Source organism: Dendrobium catenatum, unplaced genomic scaffold, assembly GCF_001605985.2.
Source record: "Dendrobium catenatum unplaced genomic scaffold, ASM160598v2 original_scaffold_96786, whole genome shotgun sequence".
In the NCBI taxonomy this organism is placed as follows: Eukaryota; Viridiplantae; Streptophyta; class Magnoliopsida; order Asparagales; family Orchidaceae; genus Dendrobium; species Dendrobium catenatum.
In genome coordinates this window covers 520,218-530,186 of record NW_021415225.1, presented here as the reverse complement: position 1 = coordinate 530,186, position 9,969 = coordinate 520,218, and positions in this window count along the sequence as shown.

Genomic DNA, 9,969 nt, shown 5'->3' with positions numbered 1-9,969 from the left:
ATCAAAATTTTAGTAAAATTTGGATTGACAACGCATATCCCAGAAAATGTTAGAAATTTAGAATTTGATAATCCAAACTCAAGTTCTTTTAAAGGCTCAAAAACTTTTTAATCCAATATCCAAATCAAGGAATAAACGAGAAATAGAAACATTAATTTTTCAAAACTCCTTCCATAAAATATATCTAATAGAAGATCAATGCATGAATTTCTGAATCAGGAACCAAAATTTTCAAGCACATGTTTTGAACATATCAAGGATTTTTTTAAGTTTTTAGTAGTATAAGAAAAAATAAGCATATTTTTATGGGCTCATTTTATGCCCTTTATCACTTGAATGGCTCTTTGAGTATCTTTTGATTTTAATACACTTTGTGTATTTTTTTTTATTTGGCGTCATTGCGCATCTTTTGGTTTGGCATCATTGGCCACCTTTTTTTTTTAGTTTTCAAAAAATATGCTTTCTTTCTTATATTTTCGAAACCAAAGTAAACCCAAATTATTGACAACACGAACAACTTGATTAAAGAAAATTTTATGGTGGATTCAACAATCTTGCAAAAGATTCCTATGCGATAGAAAAAATGTAGGGAGATAAAAAATAGTTTCAAAATCCAATTTAAAATATGATGAAGATTTTGAATCAAAAGTAAAATAACCTCTTTAAGAAGAGAGAAAGTGAAACAAAAATACGAGTTTCCTTCCTTTGATTGTGTTAGAGAAGTCAAACACAACTTACCAAAGATTTCAAAAAAACAGGAAGTAGATTTTTAATTTTTATAAAAGTGAATGTGTGTGTTGATCATAGAAAAACTTTCACGAAAAAAAAAATTTCAAAGAACAAACAAAACAAAAATAAAAAAAACACAAAAACACAACACAAAAACACAACACAAAAACACGAAAGGCTCTTAACCATTATCTCTCTCCTGGTCCGATGCTTCAGAGATCAGATCTGCCCATGAGATTTTTTGCCTTTCATTATTTCCCCATTTTAAATTTTTCTTCGCCTTGCCCTTTTCTTTTTTAGGATGAATTCTTAAATTAGGGCACTGATTTTTCATATGTCTACGCTTCCTGCATCGAAAGCAAATAACGTCAGAAGAAATATGGACATCCTTACCACTTTTATCTTTTTTTCACTTTTGCTTATGCTTAAGTGAGCTTTATGATTTGCTTGACACGTCATTGCATTCGTCACTAACTAGGCTATCTTTCTCTGTATCTCCAGCTTTTAGAATAATAATTTCACCTGCATTCAAAAGTCTTTGACTCAAACTTTGCTCGTAGGCAATGAGTGAGCCAATCAAATTATCAATAGAATAATCATTCAAATCTTTTGATTCACAAATAGCAACAACTTTGGCATCAAATTTTTCAAGTAAACAACGGAGAATTTTATTTACTTTTTCAAAATTTGAAAAATCTTTTCCTGATGCATGCAATGATGTAGTAATTTGAATAAACCTTGTATACCTGTCTAAAATCGTTTCAAAAGGTTTTATGGAAAACATTTGAAAATCATGCATTAAAATATTCAACTTTGATTGTTTAATTTTATTAGTGCCTTCATATATGGTGTGCAATTTATCTCAAATTTCCTTACTGGTAGTGCATGTAGACACCAACATAAAATCATCAGAATTTAAAGCACAGAAAAAGCAATTTAAAGACTTTGCATTCAATTGAGCATCTATTCGTTCATCTCTATTCCATTGACTAAAAGGAATGTCAGTTTTAACTCTATTAACAATTCGAGACGGTGATGAATAATCAGTTAAAATCATATGCCACATACTAAAATCAATCAATTGCAAGAAAATAGACATGCGAGTTTTCCAAAAATCAAATAACATATTTTCAAATAAAGGTGGTCTAGTGATTGAATAACCTTTCGCAATAGTACGATTTGAAAAATTAGCCATAGATCAAATTCAAAAGCTTTTAAAAACTTATTTTATGAAATCTGGCTCTGATACCACTTGAAAGTTCATTAAGGATGTTAAGCCCTATATGAACTGGCCCAAGGCTAATAAAGAGAGATGTGATTTGGAAAAGAAGAATCGTTTAAACAAAGACAAAAAACTAAACCAAAATCACCACAAAAAAGTGCGGAAGAAAAATAAATGCGGAAGCGATAACAAGAAAAGAACACACCGGATTTATAGTGGTTCGGTCAAACCTTGACCTATGTCCACTCTTTGGAGGCACCCTCCAAGTATTGCACTACAAAAGTGTCTCTCCTTTAGCCCCCACAGCTAGGCAGAGAAGCCCTTATAAAATCACTTCCACCTTCCCCGGTGCGGCGGAGTCGCCAGATCCTTTGACACCAAAGAGATCTTCTTCTTTGGTGAACTTACCTCGAGACAAGCCTTGAATCCGGTGGTACTAAGGTACAAGTTCGCCGGAGAAACCGTGTGGATCCACCACCACACTCCCTTGAGTTCCTCCTCCTCACAGGATATTCTCCCTCTCAAACTCCACCCTTTCCTCTCTCCCTTTCAAGCTCTCTCTTATAGTTTCCCCCACAAGAATGAAGCTACAATGGCTGCCAAAGATACTTACAAAAGTTGTCATGCCAAAGCTTAAATAGAAGCTCTCAAAACGAGCTCATTAATGCAAGTTGCCGACATTATCGTCCAGGACGATAGGCATATTGTCCTGGCCGATTAGTTCAAATTCAGCTCAACGGCCTAGGATGATTTGGGACGATCAGAAGAAAATTGGTTACATCGTCCCGGCCGATATCACGACCATCCTGGAAGATTAGTTTAAAACCCATTTAAATCGTCCTGATCATCGTCCTGATTTGATGCTGGCCGATGTCAATCGTACAGGACATAGTCCTGGCCGATCATAAGATCGTCCTGGCCGATGTGATCGTATCAATCAGCCATTAATTCTTTCCAAATAATACCAGATCAATTTAGGCATAATTGAGTTAGATCGTCCTGGATGATAGGAATATCGTCCTGGCCGATTTCCTAAAATAAAGAATACCTAAACTGATTATGGCGGCTGATTTCTTTCTGAATTGGGAATATCGTCCAGGCCGATCTGTTTATGACGGCTGCCTTAATGAGATGCCCTAATTAGGGTTTCTGATTTTGAACATATCGTCCAGGACGATATGAATATCGTCCCGACCGATATTACAAAAAATAGAAATCCTAAAGGGAAAAAAAAGGAAAACTTTTATGATACAAAACAATAGGTCCCACACCCAATACAATAGACTCAAGAAAGGAAAAAAATTACAAACTGACACCGACCTAATCTACCCAATCTTGAGCTGTTTCCAAATTGTAGTCTGATCGTGTGGACCTGAAACGTTAGCACATAAGGCAATCGTAGAGAAATAAGAAATGTTTGCTATCATCAAAATCATGAACCATAGATCCGCAACAATGGTGTCACTATTAGTTTGATTATTTATCATTTATTCCTTTCTAGCATTGCAGCATTGTCCACCTAAGTGTCATAGCGCTTGCTTAGTTTTATAAATAGGAGGGATAGTTTTTATTTTTTTATTTTTTCACTAAGCTTTGTGTTTCTTTACTCTCCTATTATTACCATTTTGTATTTTCCTATGGTCCTACTCAAATTTTACAATGGACCATTAGGCTCAAGCAAGCAAGAAGAGGGTTTCTTCTTCTTTTGATAGGAAAAGATTCATCTCTATAGAGGCTAAAGAGAAGTATGCTAAACTATTTGTTATCAAACAGTTGATTCCTGAGAGAGATTTCTTAAATTCTGGAGGATAAAAAGGATGAGAAACTTTTTGTGAAGAGCTTTGTGCTTGTGTCTTGAACATTGTGAAAAAAGTTTTTTGCCAATGTTAAGCAAGCCTAGAATAATAGATATTTTGTATGGGGTAAGTGGGTACCTTTTGATTCCTCTTCAATCAATAAGATTGACAAATTAGAAGATAGAGTTTGACAACTACTTTGCTTTTAATAATGCATACATAGTTCCCTAGATGCTTTTGAGAGTGTTAGCTAGTTTTAAGAGTGAACTGATGTGGAAAGTGAGAGATGAAAAAGTCATTAATTTCCCTTTATATTACTATTTTTATACATATTAACGATCATATTGATTTTTATTTTTATGAACTAAATGATTATATGCATGAAATTTCTTTGTCATGCTCTAAGTTTAGTTGTAGGATTTTGGTGATCAACTAGGCTTTTTAACTCATTATATGTGGTTTAATGATTTCATGTAAGAAAAGTGGATCATAAGTGTATGACCTATTAGATATAGGAGTCTTCTAGTTAGTATATTTTTTTCTTTTAGTTATTCCTTTGTACTCATGAGTAGGAAGATGGATTAGTGTATTTGTATGACTCTTGGGTATTGTACAAGATTTTTGAAGTAATGAATATAGATATATATTGATGTTTTGATTAATAGAAGTTGCTTTCGCTAGTATGTCATTATTAAATAAAATTAGATAGCTCTGATAATTATTATTAAAAGATAAAAGATATAATTATTTTTTATTTAGATTCTATGGCGTGACATAAGCTAATAATTAAAATATAATACTTTAGACAATACCTACATTTTCTTCTATTAATAATTAAGAAAAATCTTTGCCCATGAGCATCTTTTCGTTCTTCTTCCAACTCAGTATCATTGGTCTTCTCTCTTTAAAAAAGTCTACACAATCGCCTCTCTAACTCTCGGATAAATTCGTATGTCGAGTATTATAATATTATAACATATCTAATTATAATATATTGGGCTAGGAATTCTTCTTCAAGATAGTAGCTTCATAATGCACCATATCTTCCAAAAAAAAAAAAACATTCTCATTTTTAGCCAAATTAAACATCTAAATCAAAATAATATTATAATTATCATGGTTGAGGAGGATAACATCTTTAAGATAATACAAATTAAATTTCTACATACCATCCCTCTTAACACACTTCATAAATGCTTTCTCCTAGCCTGCATTATTGAAGTTGTTATCTCCATCCAAGAATAGTTATCTTTTAGCCTATTACTTGTGCTTATCTTCATGAATTCCTCCTAATATACAAAAATTTACTAAAATTCAATCTAGAAATTAAATCAAATTTAGTAACCCTAAATATTATATTATTATCTTCAATTTTATATATAAAGGAGTATCTATCATTAAATTAATTATCAATCAGGCTAACTAAGAGTTGATAAATTAGGTCACCATAGGACTGTAAATCATGCAATTTAAGGAATTAGCTTACCATATAGATTATTATCCTCAAATTATGTAATTTTTTTTTGTTTGGAATCATCTCTAGCTCTACTTGTGACCTTAGTAATGTAAAGTATATATGTATGTATGATTAGAATAGACATCTTCATATATAACAAAATAAACTTGAAGGAGAGTATTTCATAAAAGTTATTAAAATTTTAGGGGGGGTGGGGGGGGGGATAATGTGGTATGCTAAGGTGTAATTTTATTATTTGTAATTGTTTATTTTTATTTAAGCTTGTTCTCTAGTATTTGCCTCAAATTATGCATTGAATGAAATGGTTCGATCCATATTGGCATCATGTTGCAATCATGTTCAAAAAGTGTTCAAATCATGGTTAAATAATGTTCAAATCGAAATCAATCCAAGTTCGAACTATGATTGAACTCTATTCAAACAATGATCGAATCAAGTTTAAACTATGCTCAAACAAAGCTTGAACCATGCTCAGATCATGTTCGAATTATAACTAGACAATGTTCAAACCATATTCAAACATTGCTTGAACCATATCCAAACCTTTGCATATTTTTTTCAATCATATTTGAACCTTATTCAAACTATATACAGACTTTATTCGGATATTCTTCAAATCTTATCATGACAATTTTCTAACCTCTTTAGAACCTTGTTCAAGCAATATTTGAATATTAGAATCTTATTTAAACATTGCATTAACAATATTGGAACCTTGTTCAAACATGTATAGGGGGTAATATTAGGTATAATATCATTTTGGGTTTAAACCTTCTAGAGTGAATGACATATTCAACCTAAATAATCAAACATATAATAATACAACCTTGAACATATGATGAATGGATAGAAGAGACCATCATCATGAGAGTTTATTGTAGATCAATCACGTGTGCTTTGCGATAGTCGAACATGAAGAATATGCTTGAAACAGGAAATGTCGAGATGCTCGTTGTTTAAAATTTCACAAATTTCTTGAACTACGATATTGAATATTATTTTAATATTAGTGGTAATTTGATTGAAATAAATTTTTGGATATATTTCATTAAGAAAATAAACATACATAATTGTCAATAATTAATATTATGAGGTATATAGTCAATTATTTTACAATATTTAAAAAATATTTTAAGCATTTAATTTTTTTTTCAAATAAAACATAGAAATACTAATACAATATTAATCAAATATATTTTATAGAGATTTTAAAAGGCACAATAAATCTGAAATAACATAAGCTCCCTAGGGGTAACTTTGAATCCAACTGTGATCAAGAAGATCCCTCAAATGTTTTCAACATCAAGATTGTATTTTAGAAAAATCCCATCAAATACAAGAATACTTCCAATCAATTTCAAGCCGCATATAGTCCATATTGGATTTTTGTCGTGGGCAAGGTCTTAATCTCGACCTCAAAAAGGCAGTAACGGTCTAAGGATAGACCCTTATTTACCTTTGATTCACGATACACGCGGCGTACGTCCCCTCCCATTTAAGATAAAATCCATCCCAGGGGGATTCAATTCGACCTCTTCCACAAAAATTAACATCATCAAGCAGGGCTCTAACAAACAACCATGGATAGGTCAAACATCCTAGGAGGATGTCAATAAAATCTTAAATTCTTGATTCGAGAAATACGCAATCTTTATTGTATCTCAATCATTGGATGATCAATCCTAGGGGATTCGATTCGACCTCTTTCATATAGGTTAACGTCATAGAGTAAGGCTCTGACATACAACCTCAGATAGATCTTACATCCTTGATGGATTCTATCAACCTCTTCCATAAAAGTTAATCTCATCGAGCAAGGTTCTGACATACAACCTCAGATATGTCTTACATCCTTGGTGGATTTTTTTGACCTATTCCATATAAGTTAATGTCATCAAGTAAGACTCTGACATACAACCTCGGATAGGTCTTACATCTTTGGTGGATTCTCTCGACCTCTTCCATATATGTTAACGTCATCGAATAAAATCCCTGACATACAACCTCAAATAGGTCTTACATCCTTGGTGGATTCTCTCGACCTCTTTCATATAGGTTAATTTTATCAAGAAAAGCTTTGACATACAATATCGGATAGGTATTATATCCTAAGTGGATTCTCTCAATCTCTTCCATACAGGTTAACGTAATCGAGCAAAAGCTTCGATATACAATTCCGGATAGCTCATACATCCTTATTGAATATTCTTAACCTCTTCCATATAGGTTCACGTCATCGAGCAGGGCTCTGACATACAACATTGGATAGGTCATATATCTTTAGTGGATTCTTTTAACCTTTTTTATATAGATTAACATCTCAAGAATATCATCGGACTTCTACCCGACGCTGCACTTTTATCCAATGTTAGACTTCTTCCCAACACTGGTCTTGTGCCCGTCGTTGAACTTTCATTGGTTTTTTGCCCGTTGTCAAACTTTTGCTCACCGCCAGACTTCTTTCCGACATCAAACTTCTACCTAACGTCAAATTTTCACCTGTCATTGGACTTCTGCCCGTCGATGGACATTCGTCAAACTTCTACGTGATGCCATAATTTTGCCGATGTCGGACTTCTGCCCGACGTCAAATTCTTACTTATTTTTAGACTTCTGTACATCATCGAGCTATCATCGGTTTTCTACATGATATCGTACCTATACCCGATGCCAAAATCTTTGCATGTCATCGAACTTATGCCCATCAACATGCTTTCATTGGATTTTTATCCTTCATCAAAATTATGCCCGACATCAGACCTCTATAGGATTTCTCAAAAATAGAGGAGAAGATTCCTACTCAGTGAGGGGCCCTAGACCTGCATAGGGGACCCTACCCGAACAGGACTAGAGGAATGCCTCAGCATGAGGAAGAGAATAAGAAGGGGGAGAATCTCCTTCTTGCACAGAGGGGCCTCGGGCTTGGACAGGGGATGCCCCTGTGTAGGGCCCGGGTGAAGGCCTTAGATGAATGAAGAAGAAGGGGTGGGGAGAAATCTCCTTATTGCAGAGAGGGGCCCCTGGCCTGGACAAGGGATGTCGCCTGTGCAGGGCTCGAGGGAATGCCTCACATGAAAGAAGAAGAAAGGGGAAGAAATTTCCTTCTTGCAGAGAGGGGCCCTAGGCCTGGATAGGGTATGCTGCCTATGTAGGGCCGGGAGGAATGCCTTAAGTTAAAGAAGAGAATGAGGAGAGGGGGTAAGTTTTTCATACCCCAAGGGGGGTATTTATAGGTGTGAGAGAGAGAAGTTGGAGGAGTTGGAGAAGTTGTGGTGGTTATGAAAAAAAAATGCATGGGTATTGTAGCAAATCGCTACTGTAGCAGTCATCATAGCAAACCATCAGTGGTTACTGTAGCAAACTGTTACAGCAGATGGCGACACTGTAGTAAACCGTTACTGTAGATGACGGTTAACAGATGTTTCGGGCTCGATTTTCATGTCGGACAATCCAAATTACACGTTTTGGGGGTCCTCAAAAAGGTTTTTTGGTGTTCTGGATCCAATTTTAACACTTTTGGAGCTCAATGAGGCCTCTATGATCGAGTTTGAGCAAATTTATATTTTCTAGAAAGGAATTTTCTGACAATTTTTATAAATCAATCAATTGTAAGTGTTATATTATATATTTTCAGACTCTATAAGTTTCTACGTCTGAAAATAGGGGGACAAATAATACGTTATCAAAAAATTTATCTTGGTCGGGCACGAATCTCGATGTAATATCAACTTGGAAACTTTTGAAATTAAAATTTGGACCATTCAAACTCTGATTTTAGCAAACTTACAGTCAAACTGAATGTCTCGAAAATACAAATCCAACAGCACCAAATTCAACTCGATCTGAGTTCAAATAAAGGGCCCGAAGCGTTATTGGAAGGTTCAAACCACAATTTAGATTACCAAATGGTTTCCAAACATTACGTGCTTATAGTTGAATCAAGTGGCTCAACGAGATGAATCCATTGAGCCCAAGATCACAAAATTCCTACATCACTAAGAACTTCAAATGTATGATGAATGATCCATGATCAAGGGATTCAATATCGATCGTCCATCCAACCACTCCCCCTTTACCCTTGTTCACTCACCTATTTACAGGCCATGGCACTCTAGAAATCTATAAATAGACTCCTCTTTTCTCTTCAAAAGAGACTTAAGCAAGAAGAGAAGAAGAGAAGAAAAGGAAGAAGAGAAGGAAGAAGCTCCTCCTCGACCACCGCCTGAGTTTCGCCAAACCACCGCCTAACATCGTTGCTCCGTTGGACCACCACCTGAGGCCCTCACCTTCGCTGAACCATTTCTTGATGCCCTCACCCTCGCTAGACCACCTCCTGAGGCCCTTAACCACGTCGGACCACCACCTTAGACCCTCACCTTCGCTGGACCACCGACTAAGACCCTCGCCCTCGCCGGACCATCACCTGAGGCCCTCACCTTTGTCGGCCACCGCAAAAGACCCTCACTCTCACTGGACCACCACCTGAGGCCCTCACCTTTGCCGGACCACCACTTGAGGCCCTAAGCTCTGTCGGACCACCACTTGAGGCCCTAAGCTCTGTCGGACCACCACTTGAGGCCTTGAGCTCCGCTGAACTACCACTTTGAGGCCCTGAGCTTTGTCGAACCACCACTTGAGGCTCTGAGCTCCCCTGAACTACCACTTTAGGCCTCGGGTTCTGCCAGACCACCACCTGATGCCCGGACTTCTCCCAGACCACCACGTGATGCCCAAAATTCTCCTAG